The 18,597-nt window shown below is 33.7% G+C and overlaps 1 non-coding gene and 1 pseudogene across 1 annotated transcript; one reads left to right on the top strand and one right to left on the bottom strand.

Annotated features, from left to right (window-relative positions):
• Positions 1 to 6,660: 6,660 nt before the first annotated feature.
• On the bottom strand, positions 6,661 to 6,779 carry LOC118608346 (annotated as a pseudogene).
• An 11,433-nt stretch (positions 6,780 to 18,212) lies between these two features.
• Positions 18,213 to 18,331, top strand: LOC118608178. The gene has a single exon (XR_004952969.1). It is a non-coding gene; the product is annotated as a 5S ribosomal RNA (ribosomal RNA).
• The last annotated feature ends 266 nt before the right edge of the window (positions 18,332 to 18,597 follow it).

The raw sequence follows: 18,597 nt of genomic DNA, 5'->3' as shown, positions 1-18,597 counted from the left end.
TTCTACCATTGCAAGGTGATTAATTATTTCTCTCCCTAGTTATAGTACTTCTGTTCATCTACACTCCAGGTGACTCTGGTTGCTATTTGCTCTGTATTACCGTCACAACTTTGATTTGGTTGCAAGAGAGAATGAATGAAGCCTCTATCATCTATGCCATTTTGCCTGGGCTCTTCATTACCCATTTTAATATTTTGCCTAATAAATTTGCATTCCCACTATCAGTCTATGAGCATATACATCTCCTCATGTTCTTTTTTTCATTTTTGTTTTTATTATGTTGACATTGGTTAACGAAATCCAGTAAGTTTCATGTGCACAATTCAACAGCAAGGCATATATATGCATTACATTGTTTATTCACTGCCCATAGTTAGATTTCTTTTTGTCATCACATATTTGACTCCTTTTACCCCATCTCCCTCCCCCCTCCTCCCTATCTCTCATGCTTTGGTGATGATTAATCTATTGTCCATATCCATAAATGTCAGCTTGTTTCTCCTGTTTGTTTGTTACTTTAGGTTTATATCACACATATAGTGATATCATGTGGTTTCCAACTTTTTCTGTCTGACTTATTTCGCTTAACATGATTATCTCGAGGTCTATCCATGTTGTTGCAAATGGCAATATTTCATCTCTTCTTATGACTGAGTAATAGTCCATTGTATATAAGGGCCACGGCTTCTTTATCCAATGATCTATTGTCAGATGTTTCGGTTACTTCCATGCCCTGGTCCCTGTGAATAATGCTGCTAAGAACATTGATGTACAAATATCTTTCTGGACATGGGTTTAAAAGTCTTTGTGATAAATATTCAGTAGAGTGATTGCTGGGTCATATGGTAGATCAATTCTTAATTTTTTTTGATGAAACTCCATACTTTTATCCATAGTAGTTGTACCAATTTGCAGACACACCAGCAGTGTATAAGGGTTTGTTTTTTCCCTGCATCCTCTCTAACACCTGTTATTACTTGTCCTGTTAATAACAGCTATTCGAACAGGTGTGAGATGGTATCTCATTGTGGTTTTGGTTTGCATTTCTCTGTAGCTGGTGATGTTGAGCATCTTTTCATATATTTGTTGGCCATTTGTAAGTCCTGTAGTGTCTGTTCAGGTCCTCTGCCCTGTTTTTGATTGGATCATTTTTGTTGTTGTTGTTGTTGTTGTTGTTGTTGTTATTCAGTTGTATGAGATCTTTGTATAATTTGGATATTAGGCCATTATTGGAGGCACTGCTTGCAAATATATTTTCCAAGTTGGATGGTTGTCTCTTTACCTCATTGATAGATTCTTTTGCTGTGAAGAAGCTTTTTACTTTCATAAAGTCCCATTCATTTATTTTTGTTTTTACTTCCCTTGTCTTTGAGGTCACCTTCATAAAATCCTCTTTAAATCCTAGGTCCATGAGTCTAGTTCTCTTGTTTTAGTCTATACAATTTATTGCTCCAGGTTTATAATCAGGTCCTTAATCCACTTCGAGTTAATTTTGGTGTATGGTGTTAGACAACAGTCTAGTTTCATTCTTTTGCAAGTGGCTTTCAAGATTTACCTTTACCATTTATTTCCTTTCTCCACTGTATATTTCAGCCCTTTTGCCGAAATTTTTTTTGCCCATATAAACACGGGTTTATTTGTGTACTCTCGATCTGTTCCACTGGTCTGTATGCGTGCGTTTCCCTGCCAATACCATGCCCTTTTGATTATTATCACTTTGTAGTATAGTTTGAAGTCAGGCAAAGTGATGCTTCCAGCTGTGTTGTTTTTTTCTCAGGATGGCTTTGACCATTCTGAGTCTTTGTGCTTCCATACAAATCTAATGATTTTTTTTCTACTTCGTTAAAATAAGATGAAGGGATTTTGATGGAGACTGCATTAAATCTATATAATGTGTTAGGTAATAAAGTTATTTTAACTATGTTGATTCTTCCAATCCAAGAATACGCAATATCTTTCCATTTGTTGTATCTTCTTCAATTTCTTTTAATAGGGTCTTATAGGTTACATCATATAGGTACTACACATGTTTCATTAAATTTATTATTAGGCATTTTATTCTTTTTATTGCAATTGCAAAAAGAATCATTTTTTTCCACTTCTTTTTTCTGACAATTCATTATTAGAGTATAGGAATGCTGTGGAATTTGAACATTAATTTTGTATCCAGAAACTTTACTTTATTTGTTTATTGTTTCTAGTAGTTTTCTTGGGTAGTCTTTAGGGTTTTCTATCCAAAAAAAAGTCATCCACAAATAGTGACAGTTCGACTTCTTTTTTTCCTATTTGGATGCCTTTTATATCTTTCTCTTGCCTGATTGCACTTGCTAGGATCTCCAATGTTATATTGAATAACAATGGTGATAGTGGACAGTCTCATCTTGTTCCTGATTTTAGAAAGAAGGTGTTTAGCTTTTCACCGTTAAGTATAAAGTTGGCTAAGGGATGGCTATATATGGCATTTTTTATGTAAAGGCATTTTCTGTCTATACCGATTTTAAGTTTTTTGATCATAAATGGATGCTGTATTTTGAATAAAGGCTTTTTCTGCATCTATTGATATGATCATATGATTCTTATTTTTAAATTTGTTTATGTGGTATATCAAATTAATCAGTTTGCCTATGTTGAACCATCCCTGTGCCTCTGGGATAAGCCCACTTGATTGTAATGTATAATCTTTTTAATATGTGGCTGTTTTCGGTTCCCTAGTATCTTACTTAAGATTTTTGCATCTGTGTTCATGAGAGATATTGTTCTGTAGTTTTCTTTTTTGTGTGTTATATTTACCAGGTTTTGGTATTAGAATAATATTGGCTTCATAAAATGAGTTGGGAAGTATTGCCTCCTCTTCAAATTTTCAGAAGAGTTTGAAGAGAATAGGTATTAAGTCTTCTTTGAATGTTTGGTAGAATTCACTGGAAAAGTCATCTGGTCCTGGACTTAAACTTTTTGGTAAGTTTTTGATGATTGTTTCAATTTCTATTTCCGTCTATTTAGATTTTCCAGTTCTTGATTCAGTCTAGGAAGGTTGTCCTTTTCTAAATACTGGTCCATTTTTCTAGGTTATTAAATCTGCTATTATGTTCTTTTTCATAGTATTCTTGTATGGACCTTTGTTTTTTCTGCAATATCAATTGTAATTTCCCCTCTTTCATCCTTGATTTTGTTTATTTGTGTCCTTTTTCTTTTTTCTTGAGTGAGTCTAGCCAAGGGTTTGTCAATTTTATTAACCTCAAAGAACCAGCTCTTTGTCGCATTTGTTTTTTCTATTTTTTTGGTTTGTTTTAAATTTCATTTAATTCTGCTCTAATTTTAATTATTTCTTTCTTTCTTCTGACTTTAGGCTTCCTTCGTTCTTCCTTTTCTAGTCTTTTTTTTTTTCTAGATGAAGCATTAGGTTGTTTATTTGGGCTCATTCTTGTTTTTGGAGATAGGTCTGTAACAATATGAACTTTCCTCTTATAACTGCTTTTGCTGTGTCCTAAAAGTTTTTATATGTTGTACTATCATTATCATTTGTTTCTATGTATCTCTTTATCTCTCTTTCTATTTTGTCTCTGGCCCAGTTATTCTTCAGTAGCATGTTGTTTAATCTCCATGTATTTGTGGTTCTTCTTAATTTATTTTTGCAGTTGATTTCCAGCTTCAAAACATTACGATCAGAGAATATGGTTAGTATGTTTTCAACCCTCTTATATTTGTTGAGGCTGTCTCTGTGTCCCAGTATGTGGCCGATCCTTGAGAGTGTTCTATATGCCCTAGAGAAGAATATGTAAGCAGCTGTTTGGGGATGGAAAGCTCTGTAAATGTCAATTATGTTCAGTTGGTTTAATGTGCCATTTAAGGATGTTATTTCCTCATTGATTTTCTGTTTGGATGATCTGTTCATATCTGACAGTGGGGTATTTAGGTCCCCTAGTACGATAGTATTTTCTTCTGTTTCTCCCTTCAATTCTGTTTAGTTATTGCTTTACATATTTCAGGGCTCCTTTATTGGGAGCATAGATATTAATAAGTGTTATATCTTCTTGGTCCATGATTCCCTTTAGCATTATGAAGTGTCCCTCAGTATTTTTCTTTATCTTTTTTATTTTCAAGTCAATTTCATCTAATATTAGTACTTCTACTCCTGCTTTTCTCTAAATGCCATTTGCTTCAAATATCATTTTCCACCGTTTCACTATGAGCCTATATTTGCCTTTGGAGCTGAGATGTGTCTCTTGAAGGTAGCATATGGTTGGGTTTTGTTTTCGTTTTTTGTTTTTTCTTTGATCCTTTCTGCAATTCTGTGCCTTTTTATTGGTGAGTTCAGTCCATTTACATTTAGGATGATTTTGGAATAAAAGGTTTTCCAATAGCCATTTTATCTTTTGACTTTTGGTATCTTGGTGTTTCCGTTACTTTGTCCTTGTGTGTCTGTTTTCCTTGTTGTTGATGGTGTTTTGATGTTTTCATTGGGTTTTGTGAGTTTCCTTCTGGTCTTTCTTGTTTTGTGTTATATAGTTAAGTTCTGAATCTTTGACATGTGGTTACCATTGTAAATATTCAAAGGATAGTTATATATATAGTAGTCCTTTTTTTTTCTCTGTGTGTCTTGTCTCCATTTCCCTTTGCAAATTTGGATCTTTGAACCCTCCCTTTTTCTGTCATTGTTGTCTCAATTTGTCCCTATGTATGCTGAACCTTCATTACTTTCTTGCTATTGCAAATTTCTTCTTATTGTTTAAGCTTATAATATCCTGTTCTTAATAATAGTTGCATGCCTCTGCTTCTATCTGCCTTCTAGTCACCTTACTCTCAGTTATGTATTTTTTTTTGTTATTTTGTTTTAGGTGGGCTGACCACTTTCGATATTTCCTGTAATGCAGGCCTCGTTGTGGAGAATTCCTTCAACTTTTGTATGTTTAGAAAGGTCTTTATTTCTCCTTCATATCTAAAGGAGAGTTTTGCTGGATATATTATTCTTGATTTGTAATTACTTTCATTTAATAGTTTGAATATTTGATTCCACTCCTTTCTGGCATGTGAGGTTTATGCTGAGAAATTTTCTTCTATATGTTACCGTCTTCTTTTCCCTGGATATCCAGAGAATTCTTTCTTTTTCATTGATTTTTGATAATTTTAATACAATGTGTCTTGGTGAAGGCCCTTTTGGGTTGAGGTAATTGGGTGTTCTGTTGACTTGTTGAATTCCAAGCTCTAACTCATTCCTTAGATTTAGGAAATCTCATCAAGTATTTGTCTAAATATGCTTTTCTAATCCTTGCTCTTTTTCCTCCCCTTTGAGAATGCTCATTATTCTTATGTGTCCTCTCCTGATGGCATCGGCTAGTTCTTATATTTCTCTTTCATTATTTTTCATTCTTCATTTTTTTCTTTTTCCTTCCTATTTATTTCTATATTTCTGTCTTCAGTATCACTGATCCTTTCCTCCATTTGTTCGACTCTATTTCCCAAGCTTGCTATTTCATTTTTCTACTCTTGTAATGTGGTCTTCATCTCCAGAAGTTCTATTTGGTTCTTTATGATGGTTTCGATCTCCTTGCTAAAGAATTCATTGTGCTCATCTAGTTGTTTTTTCAATCCCTGGAATTGTTGATAGGAATTGTTTTGTATTTCATTAAATTTTTTCAGAAGGACTATCCCGAATTCTCTCTTTTAAGTCTCTTATTTCTATGTCTTTCAGTTTATTTTCTGTGATTTTTCTTTCTCTGCTGTCTTGTCACCTTGGTTTTTCATGATGTTTAATGTACTATTTCTTCGACTGGGCATTAATGGAATTTTTTTTTTTGCCTGTGATAACTCTTATTCACAGATCCCATGCTCAGATGCGTTGGTGTGCAGGTTGCGTGTTTTTTGTTGCATTTTAGATGTTCAGCCTATTGTTGTTTCAAGTGGAGAGATCTGGGGACATCTCTCATTTCACCATGTTTCTGATGTCACTCCCTATATTCTTTTTAACACTTGTTATTATCATTTTTTTTCCTAGCCAGTCTGATGAGAAAAAAATATGGTGCTGATATAGTTGTATTTCTCTGATTACTAGTGAAGTCGAACATTTTTAAATTTCTATTGATCATTTGTATTTCTTCTTCTATAACTTACATGTTCATGTCTTTGGCCATTTTTTAAAATAAGTTGTTTTAAGTATTGTTACCAATTTGCAGAAATTTTTTTGTGTTTTATGTATATAAATATTTACCTTTTGTGTACATTGCAAATTTCAGCCTAGATTGTCACTCAATTGATTTAAGTCCATTTCTTTTTTATTATTTTCTCTGTGGGCACAGAACACAATTACTTTGAATCTCTCACAAAATGTCATCTGAAATATTTGAAAATAATCATCAAGTCACCTCCTAGCTTTCTCTTTGTTGAGCTAAACAACCCTATTTCTTAACTTTTCCTCATAACACTGACATTTCAATGTTTTTAATCACATTTCCACATATCCACACCTTGTTTCTATAGTGATCTACAAAATGCTATACATTTCTAAACTGTGCAGTCTCTTTTCCCCCTTTCTTCTTCTTTTTTAATTAGCAGCTAGTAATCTAGTAAGTTTAAAGCTAAATTTGCTTTGTGCTAACAGAAAAGACATATGTCTTTATAATTTGCATTTTTAAAGCCCATTCTCTAGTTTTGTTTGTTTTTTAATGCCTACAGCACCTACTATTTTTAGGTGGTCTCCCACCTAAGTACTAACCAGGCCCGACCCTGCTTAGCTTCCAAGATTAGATGAGATCAGGTACATTCAGGGTGGCATGGCCATAGACCTCTAGTTTTTTTATATCCTCATACTTGTTTATCTGTCTTCATTGTAATCTATTTTCTATTTACATTATACTTTACTTTATACCTTATTATATAATGTCTAATTACTTTTTCTGAGGAAAAGAATTTTTATGGGCAAGAGGTCAGAGAAAAAGGAGAATTAGATAGTTACGACAAAGTTATATATAAAAGTCTATTTTATCTTAATTTTACCCCAGTATTTGTTTGAATACTTTTCCTATAACAGCTTTATGCTATTGATTCTTTTAATTCTGACTTACTCATTCTTTTCCTTTTACATAGGCACTTACTCATCAGTCCATTCTAAAAGTAACAACTTGTATTTTTCCCTTTTAAGTTTTATCCTGTTTCTATAGGACTGTTTTTTTCCCCAATGTATCAAAGTCATTCTGAATTGAGTTATGTTTTGAGAATATTTTGAAAATCAGCTCACTTGATGAGTTTTTCCTCAAACATATACCTCAGGCATAATAAAACCACATGCTTAAAGACAATTACCATCTTGGTAGTTTGATAAGAATTTCATTGTTTTCTGGTTTCTGAGGATTTTTAGAGTACAGCTATTTATTTCAGTCCTAGTTTGCACTATCAAGTAGTATTCCTGCTAATCAGAACCACCAGAAGTGCAATGTTTCTTACAAGATAATGTTCCTAGACCTGCTGTGAACAACCTGGGACCCCAGAAAGCTCTCAGATGAATTTCTGTATTTTTGTCATCTCTCACCCAAGGGAGAGCCAGGGTCAAATCCCTTAGAAGTTACTGCGCCTTCTTTTTAAAAACTCCTGTTATAGCCATAACAATTGCTCCTTCCTGTCTGTGTTCATCACTCACACTTTGTGCCATAGTTAGTTGGTTCAGTTCCCTTTATACTATGAGATTACTATACAGTAGAATGCCATCTTGTTCAGTGTTGTTCCAACAATAAAATTGAGGCAGTAAGATTTTAGCTTGCATAAGTGAAAATATTCTTATAATTGGAGCTTTTCCAACGATGGAACAGATTGTTTCTTGAAGTAGGTAGCTTCTAAATCCCAGAGGTATTCAGGCAGAGGTTAGAAAGTTCCTATTTCTCCATTTAATTATACCATCTGTCACCATTAAAATCAATAAACTGCATTTAAAAATGGAAATATCTATTTTTTCTGATATACATGAATATTGTAAAAAATTAAAAGAGTACAGAGAAAATGAAAGCCCTCATTACTTCAACCTCCAGGGATCGTGTTAATAGTTTCATGTGTATTCTTCCAGACATTTAATTTGTCTATATAAACATCTTGTTTTTCATACAAATGAGATCATATATATATAATTTTTGTAAACTGTTTTGTTCACTTAAAAGAATGGATATCTTTCCATGTCAATAATAAATAGTTTTTGTATTGAGAATTTAAATAAATTCTATATGCCAAAATCGAAATACAGAGAATCAGAAAAATAAGTTACAATGAAAATATACTATGCATATATAATTTTCAACATTTTATTATGAAAAATTTTAAACATTTAGAAAAGGTGAAAATGAGTATATGTCACCTTGATTCTGCAATTGTATTTATCCATCTGTTAGACCATCAATCCATTTTAATGCCTTTCAAACTAAATTGCAGACATTAGTATAATTTAGCCCTAAATATTTTTGTGTGGATATCATTAATTGGAATTCAATGTTTGTTTATGACTCTTTTAAAACTATTTTTCAGCTTTTAAAAGTATAATTAATAAATAAAATTGTAAGATTTTTGAAGTATATAATGTGATGATTTGATATATGTAAACATTGTGAAAGGATTACTCCCATTGATATAATTAACACATCCAACACCTCGTATATTAACCTTTTTGTAGTGATAATATTTAAGTTCTAGTCATAGAAAATTTTAATTATACAATACAGTGTCATCAACTATAGTCATCATAATATACATTAAATTCACAAACCATATTCATCTTACAAAGTTTGTATCTTTTTACTACTTCACCCCCCCTACACTTTCCAGCCCTTCTCAATCACTTGTCTACTCTCTTTTTATAAATTTGACTTTGTGTTTAAGATTCCACATATGATTAATACCATGTATTTATCTTTGTCAGAATAATTTCATTTAGCGTGGTGCCCCTCAGTTTCACCCATATTGTCACAAATGACAGGATTCCTTTTTTTAAAGGTTGAATAATATTCTCTCTCTTCCCTCTTCAGATATATATGTGTGTGTGTGTATGTATCCATTCATCGACAGATAAACAAATAAAGATATAACATTTTCTTTATCCATTTATCTGTCAATGAACACTTAGGTTATTTCCATAATTTGGCTATTGTGAATAATGCTGCTATGAACATCAGAGGTAGATATCTCTTCGAGATAATTTTGTTTCCTTTGGAGAAATACCCACAAGTGGAATTGCTGGGTCATATGGTAGTTCTATTTTGAATTTTTTAGCAACCTCCATACTGTTTTCCATAGTGGCTGTGCCAGTTTACATTCCCACCAATAGTACACAAGGGTTTCCTATCTCCACATTCTTGCCATCACTTATTATTTCTTTTAGTTTTGATAATAGCCATTCTAACAGGCGTGAGGTGATGATATCTCATTATGATTTTGATTTGCATTTCTCTGATGATTAGTGATGTCAAGAAATCTTTTCATGTACCTGTTAGCTATTTGCATATCTTCTTTGGGAAGATATCTATTCAGAAACTTTGTCCCCTTTTAAATTTTTTCCCCAATTTTATTGAGGAATAATTGACATTTTATATCACAGCATAAGTTTAAGGTATACAGCATGGTGGTTTAATTTATATATATTGTGAAATGATTGCCACAATAGGTTAACATCTATTGCTGTATATAGAGACAATAAAAAGAAAAAAAAACGTTTTTTCCTTGTGATGAGAACTCTTAGGGTCTACTCTCTGAACAACTTTCCTATATATCATACAGCAGTATAACTATTATCATAATGTTATACTGTACATCCATAGTGCTTATGTATCTCATTACCGAAGTTTGTGCCTTTAACTACCTTCCTCGAATCCACCCTCCCCTACCCTTGCCTCTGGTAACCACAAATATGATCTCTGTATCTATGAATTAGTGAAGGTTTATTTTGTTTTGTTTTGTTTTTAAATTCCACATAAAAGTGAGATCATATAGTATTTGTGTTTCTCGGTAGTATAATGTCTTCAAGGTCTATTTATGTTGCCACGAATGGTAGTTCCTCATTATTTTCATGACTGAATAATAGTGCACTGTGTGTAGATAGATGATAGATGATAGATAGATACTTAGATAGATGATAGATAGATAGATGATAAATAGATTAGATTAGATAGATAGATAGATGATAGATAGATAGATAGATAGATAGATAGATAGATAATTACAACTGCTTTATCCATTCATCCATCAATGGACACAGGTTGTTTCTATGTCTTTTTGCCCGTTTTTAAATTAGGTTATTTGTTTTTGTGATATTGAACTGTATGAGTTTCTTGAATATTGGTTGATATGAAATCTTTGTTAGATATATGATTTGAAATTTTTTTCTCCCATTCTTTAAGTTGCCTTTTTTATTTTGTTGTCGGTTTCCTTTGCAGAGTAGGAAGTTTTTAGTTTTATGTGGTTCCACTTTTTATTTTTGCTTTTGCTGTCTTTGATTTTGATATCAAATCTAAAAAACCATTTCAAGACCAATGTTATGAAACTTAGCCCCATGTTTTCTTTGAGGACTTTATGGTTTCTGGAGTGACATTAAAGTTTTTAATAAATTTTGAGTTGATTTTTATATGTAGTATAAGTGGGGGGATCTACTTTTGTTCTTTTGTATGACTTTAATTCGATAAAGTCCATGCACTGTGAATTACACAAATTCTCAGGGTACCATTTATTGAGCTTTAATAAATGTATACACACATGCAACCATAACTCCACTGAGACAGACACATCACTTCTTTTAGTGCACTTCTTTTGTGATTAAAACCATATTGTGATCATCATTTGTTGCCAATTAATATAGATCTTGTTTATCTTTTTACATTGTAAGTATAAAACATGTCGATGCTGAAATTTCAAATGGTATTTTTCTCCCGAGTGGTGAAACCATATAAAGAATACTGTTCTGCACCTTGGTATTATTTTTGTCACCTCAGCAATATATCTTGATTATCTTTCTATGCAAACTGAACTACCAAATACTTATTTTTCTTTTTTCTACACAAACTTTATAAAGCATTACATTTTTAACAAAGTTGTTAGGATTAGAAATAATAATGTATATGGAAGCATCTGAATCACAGTTAACTATTGAGATATTAAATTCTTATAACAGATACATAAAATTTAATAATATGAGCTTTACATAATCTTATAATCATCCCCTTGTTAATGAACATTTTGATCTGTCTGGTTTTTCACCATAGCAAACAAGGTTACAATGAAAAATTATGTATTTATCTATATACTTGTTTTATATATCATTAGGGCAGTGTTCCAGAAATGGGATAATGAGACTTTCAAGCAGAATTCACTCCCACACATTGTGCACACCCAGAAAGCAGTATGTGTAATTTCTATTACTTAAATGTGTGTTTTCAAGGTTTCTAGAGAGGGCACAATCAAGCTTATCCTGTATTCTAAGATTTAGAGCCAACTAGAGATCGAAGGATGGAAAACCAACCTGGGGCTTCTAGGCTGAGAATTTAAACATTGCAAGGCACAAGGACAAAGAGATCTGAGACTATTTTTATAATCACCATCATCATCACCTGAAAACAATATATCTTCAGCCTCCTCCCATAAAGAAGACGATGTGGAAGGAAGATATGTAATTATCCAGGGAATTCATAAAGTCCAGAAATCTAGAGCAGTGGTTACCAAATGTGAATTCATATCAGAATCACCTGCAGGGTTTGTTAAAACAGAATAGTTGGCTCCATTGTAAGAGTTTCTGATTCAGCAGGTCTTTGATAGGACATGAGAATTTGAACTTCTATCCTATTGTCAGACAATGCTGATGCTGTTTGGTACAGGGACCATACCAAGAAGTACTTCTTATGTAGATAATGTAGACTAGATATATAATTCTCAAATTTCATCTTATATTGACCAAAATATTGTTCCAATTTTTCCCTTAGCTCACACAGACAAATTAACGTAGATAGAGATCCAGTGATAATTATTTATTTCAACTTTTGTTTGGATCTTTTTTTTCCTGTTTGTGAAACCATGCCAATTTCCCTTTATTTTCTGCTCCCTTAATATTCCATATCTCTAAATCTCCATTAACAGGACTGATATTAGAAATTTAAAATTTAATGAAAAACATCTTCAGTAACTGAATTATTCAAGTGACCACATCTGAAATGCAGGTACAGATCTTTGTTTATGCCTTCATAGAGTAACTAATACACAAATTTATTATGTGCTTTGAAAAGTTGAATTAACTAACTTTTTATAGATGCAATGTGTACTAATGCTGTTAATTTACAAAGCTGCATGCCAAAATCAAAATCCTGCTGAATTGAAAAAAGAGAATTACAAGTATGAGTGTTTGTGCATGCATGCACACTGTATTCCTCTGAGCTATTTAACTTTTGAGATATCAAATTTACAAGACTTTCAGGAACACATCACCTCCATATGTCACAAAATTTCTTATAAACTATCAATATATATATAATAAATGCAAGATTACATGCCTCATTTGCTCTTATTTTTACATTATTGATGTCCTAAATAAAACTAAACTTCCCTTCTAAAACAAAACAAGAGTAGCCAAAGTAATATCAGATTGTGCAGCACTGAAGCTCATATGTTTCCAAAAAAAAAAACATTTACTGAATACTCACTATGTACTATTCAGTAAGTGCAAGGTGTACAAAGAGACAACGGTTCCTGCCCTTAAGTATTTCACATTCTAATGGGGGAAAAATGTGAATAGATAACTATAAGGCTATGGGAGAAGGGTTATTATAAACACATGAAGAAAATATTATAAAATCACAAAGAATTGAACTACTATTTTCTTGTCTTGAGGCATCAGGAGAGTCTTCATAAAGATTGGGATATTTGAATTGGGTTTTGAAAGAGTTGCCTAGTGAAGATATAAGAAAGGATATTTTAGGCAAAGGGACTTGTGTGTAGGGAACATTTTGGAGGTATGAAAGAGTTTAATGTGTTCATGGAAGAACAAGAAATTTGGTGTGACTGGATTCTAGGTGATAGGTATGGAAGCAGTGGGAGATGAAGCAAGGAATGTGGGCAAGAGCTAGATTATGAAGGACTTTGGAACACTTGCTAAGGAGTTGGGACATTTTAGTGAGTGGTGAACCTATAAAGGAAACGTGTTGTTTGTCTGTTAGAGCTAAAACAACTCATTCCACCTGTGTAAGTGAAGTGCTTCTTTCATATATTTATTAATTCAACAGATCAATTGAGAACCTACTATGTGAAAAGCATTATACAAAATCATTTTGAGATGAATCACATAGTCAGGAACAAGCTCCCTAATCTTGTATCCTAGCAAATTACTGTTACACACACACACACACACGACAAAACAAAACAAAACAAAACAAAACCTGATCAGGAATAGAAAAACATGCTGTGGATTGAATAATGTCCTCCAAAATTCATGTGTTGATGACCTAATCTCCAAAATGATTGTATTTGGAGATGGAGTTTTTAAGAGGTTAAAAGAAGTCATAAGCAGGGAGGTCTTAATCCAGCAGGACTGGTGATGAACAAGAAAAAGAGAAAAAAATCCCTCTCTCTTCCCTCTTCCCTCTTCCTTCTTTCACTAAGCCCAACTTTATATATGCAATGAACACACATACACACACACACACACACACACACACACACACACGCATGCATGCATGGGCCCGAAGAGGGAAAAAGCCCCTAACGAAATCCTGTTTTTTCTAGCCAAAGGACAAAGAAAGGGGCAGCCTAGCAAGACATAAAATTTTAGACAATGAAAACTCTATTTCAGCCAAAAACCCCAGGAAAAAGTTATGATCACATCACAGCAGCAAAAGTCAAGTAGGAAGCCAAGTCTTTCATGCTAGCCAGTCTGTAATGAGGTGTCCCAAACACCCTGCTGGGGAGTTGTCACAAAAATCCAAGTACGGAGATGAGACTTCATCCCTGTTGGGCAGTAATGAAGTTCTTCTCCTCCCCACCTTGCTTTCCTCCATCTACAGACACCCACCACCGCAATGTCAGTGGAGGCCATCTGGGGAGCCCAGATTTTTAACCCCATCTGGCGGTAACAAGGCACCATTACCCAGCCTCACTAGAGTGGTATCGTAAAAGGTCTAGAAAATAGCCAAGCATTTCACCACCACCTAGTGCTATAAAGAAGCCGTCATCTGTTGGGGTCACTGGGTGCCACTTGGGGACCGACCAGTTATCAGAAACACCTAATCTTTCCATTCCAGAGGTATCGCTTTAGGCCTCGTGGGGAACTAGAACTCCCACCCTCAGGAGTAATGAAGAGCCCTCGCTTGGGTATCAACGGGGTCCAAGTAGGGAAACTGGGCATGCATATGATAGTAATGTAGTAGCACTCCCACTTCCTCTGATGGAGTGGTCTTAGGGAAGACCAGCTGAAGTAGAAGGTTTAAATAAGAACCAGAGTCTCATAATACCCCAAATCCAGGTTTTAATCAAAAATCACTTGTAACAAGAATTAGGGTGATATCTAATTGAATGGGGGAAAAAAGATAATGAAGAGATGTCAACATCAACATAACAAAGACATCAGAATTATCTGACAAGGATATTAAAGTTGCCACCAAAAAAATTTTCAACAAACAATTATGAACACATTTGAAATAAACGGCACATAGCCTCAGGGGAAAAAGACCTCGGATAAATAGAAGATATAATAAGAAACCAAGTGAAATTCAGCAAAGTGGTAGAATAAAAAATCAACACATAAACATTATTTGTACATTTGCACACTATCAATGAATAATCTGAAAATGATATTAAGAAAAAAATTTAATTTAAAATAGCATCAAAAAGAATAAAATACATAAGAATAAATTTATCCAAAGAGGTACAAGATTTACACAACTGAAAATTATAAAACATTGGTGAAATAAGTTAAAGAAGCCCTAAATAAATGAGAAGGCATCCTGTGGTAATGAACTGAAGATTTAGTATTATTGAAATAAAAATATTCCTCAAAGGATTTCACAGATTAAATGCAATACCTATCAATATACAATAGCCTTTTTTTCACAGAAATGGAAAAACTTATTTTGAAGTTCACATGGAATTTCAAGGCACCCAAATAGCTAAACAACCTTGGGAAAGAACAAAGTTGGAGGACTCATATTTCCAATTACAAAACTTATTATAGAGCTACACTAATCAAAACAGCATGTTATTGGCATAAAGATAGACATATAGATCAATAGAATAGAATAGAGAGTTCAGAAATAAACCCTGAAATCCATGGTCAATTGTTTTTCAACAAGGGTACCAAGACTATTCATCAAGGAAAGAATATTCTCTTCAATAAAGATGCTAGGACAACTGCATGGCCACATGCAAAAGGATGAAGTTGCATAAACTTCACATTATATACAAAAATTTACTCAAGATTAATCAAAGACAAACATGAGAGTTAAAACCATAAAACTCTTAGAAGAAATCATAGGGACAAGTCTTCATGATCCTGGATTTGACAATTATTTCTTAAATAGAACACCAAAAAGAGCACAAACAACAAAAACAAAAAGATAAATTAGACTTTATCAAAATTAAAAACACTTGTGTATCAAAAGACACTATCAAGCAAGTAAAAAGACAGCCTATATACTGGGAGAAAATATTTGCAAATTATATATTTGATAGGGGTCTAGCATCAAGAATATATAAAGAAATATTACAATTCAATGACAAAACCCAAAACAACCCAAATAAAAACTGGCAAAGGAATTGAATATACATTTCAACAAAGAAGATATACAAATGACCAATAAGAGCACAAACAGGTGTTCAGTATCATTAATCATTAGAGAAATACAAATCAAAACAATAATGAGATACCACTTCACCCCCACTAAAATGGCTATAATGATGATTAAAACAAACAAACAAACAAACAAAAGATATAAGCGTTTGTAACAATGTGGAGATATTAGATATTAGAACCTTCATACATTTGCAGGTAAGAAGGAGAATCTGTTGTGGATAATTGCTTGGCAATTTCTCAAAAAGTTAAACATGGAATTACTATATGACTCAACAATTCCACTCCTGAATATATACCCAAAAAATTGAAAACAGGTGTTCAAAATAAAAAACCTTATATAAAATGTTCACAGAAGTATTATTTGCAATAGCCAAAAGGCAGAAAGAACACAAGTGTTCATAAAGTAATGAACAGATAAACAAAATGTGACATATCTATACACCAGAATATTATTCAGCTATTTAAAAATATGAAGTACTTATATTTGCTACAACCTGAATGAACTTCAAAAACATTATGCTAGGTGAAAGAAACCAGATACAAAAAGTCAAATATTATATTATTATAATTATGATATATCCAGAATAGACATATCAATAGAGACAGAAAGTATATTAGTGATTGCCTGTGACTTGGTGGAGAGTGGAATGGGAAGTTACTACTTAATGAGTATGGGCTTTCTCTTTTGGGTAATGATAATCTTCTAGAACTAAAATAATGATGACGGTTACACAACATTACGAATCTATTTAATTTTACTAATGGTAAATTTTCTGTTATGTATATTTTATCACAATTAAAGAAAAGAACCAAATGGAAGATTTAAAACTAAAATTTAAAAAAAAAACAATAAACAAAATTTAAAACAGTGAATAGGCTCATAAATAGAATGGAGGGGCCAAACAAAAAAAAAGTACTAAAATTAATGTTAGAATTGAAATTACACAATTAGAGCAACAGAGAAAATATATTTTTTAAATTGTACAGGGCCTTAGGGACCAGTGAAACAAGAACAAAAAGTCTATCGTTTAATAAACCAACTAATATACATATTTAGAACCATAGCATGTGACATATATCAAGGGATTACAGAAAATCATCTTAAAAGTATCAAAATACTAACTGGATAGAAATTACTTTTCAAAATCTAGGAGAAAACAATATTCCAGAAAAGTAAGCCTAGTACTAAAAGTTGCTTTTAACCTGACATCTTTCAACAGTCTGGGATAAATAGCTATGAAATTTAGTAGTGGTTTTGGTAGTAGCATTCAGTGAGAGGAACAGAATCCAAAGCCCCATACCTTTTCAAAGTGGAGATTCTGAAAAACTTTTTGTCAAAAAGCTCAGAGGGGAACTGGCCTTACCTTTCTACAGACTTGCAACTTAGTTCATGAGCAGTCCAGGACCTCTCAAGTACCATGAACTTTAGATTAGCATGGTCCCAAATTGCTACTGTACCTTGGTCCCTGTCAGAAGCAAACAAAAATATTCTCTGGTGAGAGCACCTTTATCTTTGATCTTAAATTATTCTTATTAATAATTATTATGAAAAATGGCATAGAAGATACAGGTTTTGTTCATCTGCTCTTATGATCACATCAAAGTTGTGATAGGAACATAGAGAAAACAGCAAGCAGGGTTGCCTGAGGTTTAGATGAACAAGCCCTACAACTGGGGAGAGAAATAAGAAATCACCCTGCAATGGGGGAAAGTAGTACAGGTCAAGGACGCGGGGCTGTCTGGTCCTAGTGGCTGATTAGGGCAGCGAGAGCCAGCAGCTACAGATACCTCTTAAAGGGGCTGTGTCCATGAGTAAACTTTCATAGTGACGGACCTGCTCGTTCTGAGCACCAGTGCTGGAGTAGCTGCTCAGAGGAAAGAGGGGTCACCAGGGATCACAAGGGTATGCTGAGTTGTTGAAGTGAAGGCTGGAGGTGAGGCTTTATCCTGGGCAGCAGTGCTGGAAGTATCCATTGTTCCTCTACTGAACCCTCCCCTCTCCCAGTATGCAGATGTAGCCCCTCTATAGCTGAGACATCTTCAAACTGGATAACAGAGGTAACTCCAACCAGAGGATTTCATGAAATTCCACCTCCCCCAACTTGCAGCCCTGCCAAAGCCACATCCAGTTCTGTCTTTGGTGAGTCCTGTGCAACTTGCTGAGCAAGCTGCAATACCCACACTAGTGGCAGGTGATCACGGTTTCTGGCATGGTTTCTTGAGAGAACTTTAAGTACAGCATCTGTGGATTCCTTGCTGAATTTTAACAGGTGGCCCCAGAGGAAGACAGACTGGGGCTAACATTGGCCTGCTGCTGAACCTCTCTCAGGATTGTGCCTCTGGACACCTACTACACAAAGCCACATTAATAAGACCTGGAGACTTAAGAGCTTTGCTTAGTACATAGAAACAGACATAAGTTTACGGCCATGCTACCCTGAACAAGCCCGATCCCGTCTGATCTTGGAAGCTAAGCAGGGTCGGGCCTGGTTAGTACTTGGATGGGAGACCACCTAGGAAGACCAGGTGCTGTAGGCATAAAAAATTTAAAAAATAAATAAATCAGAGATTGTAAGCTGACAAGTTTCTTGTAATCTGTGAGGTCAACAAAGGGTTGCCTTGCCAAAAATAAATTAATAAATAAATAGATAAATAAATAAAAAGAATCAGACACAGAAAGGCAGCCAAAATGGGAAGACAAAGACAAAGAAGCAGAAACCATATGAGAAAACAGAACAGACATCCAGATAAAATAGAACCAAGTAATCTAAAAGATGCAGAGTTCAAAATACTGGTTATAAAGA

Source organism: Rousettus aegyptiacus, unplaced genomic scaffold (genome assembly GCF_014176215.1).
Source record: "Rousettus aegyptiacus isolate mRouAeg1 unplaced genomic scaffold, mRouAeg1.p scaffold_m13_p_9, whole genome shotgun sequence".
In the NCBI taxonomy this organism is placed as follows: Eukaryota; Metazoa; Chordata; class Mammalia; order Chiroptera; family Pteropodidae; genus Rousettus; species Rousettus aegyptiacus.
The sequence above is the reverse complement of the archived record's forward strand: the minus strand, read 5'-3'. Positions and strand labels throughout refer to the sequence as shown.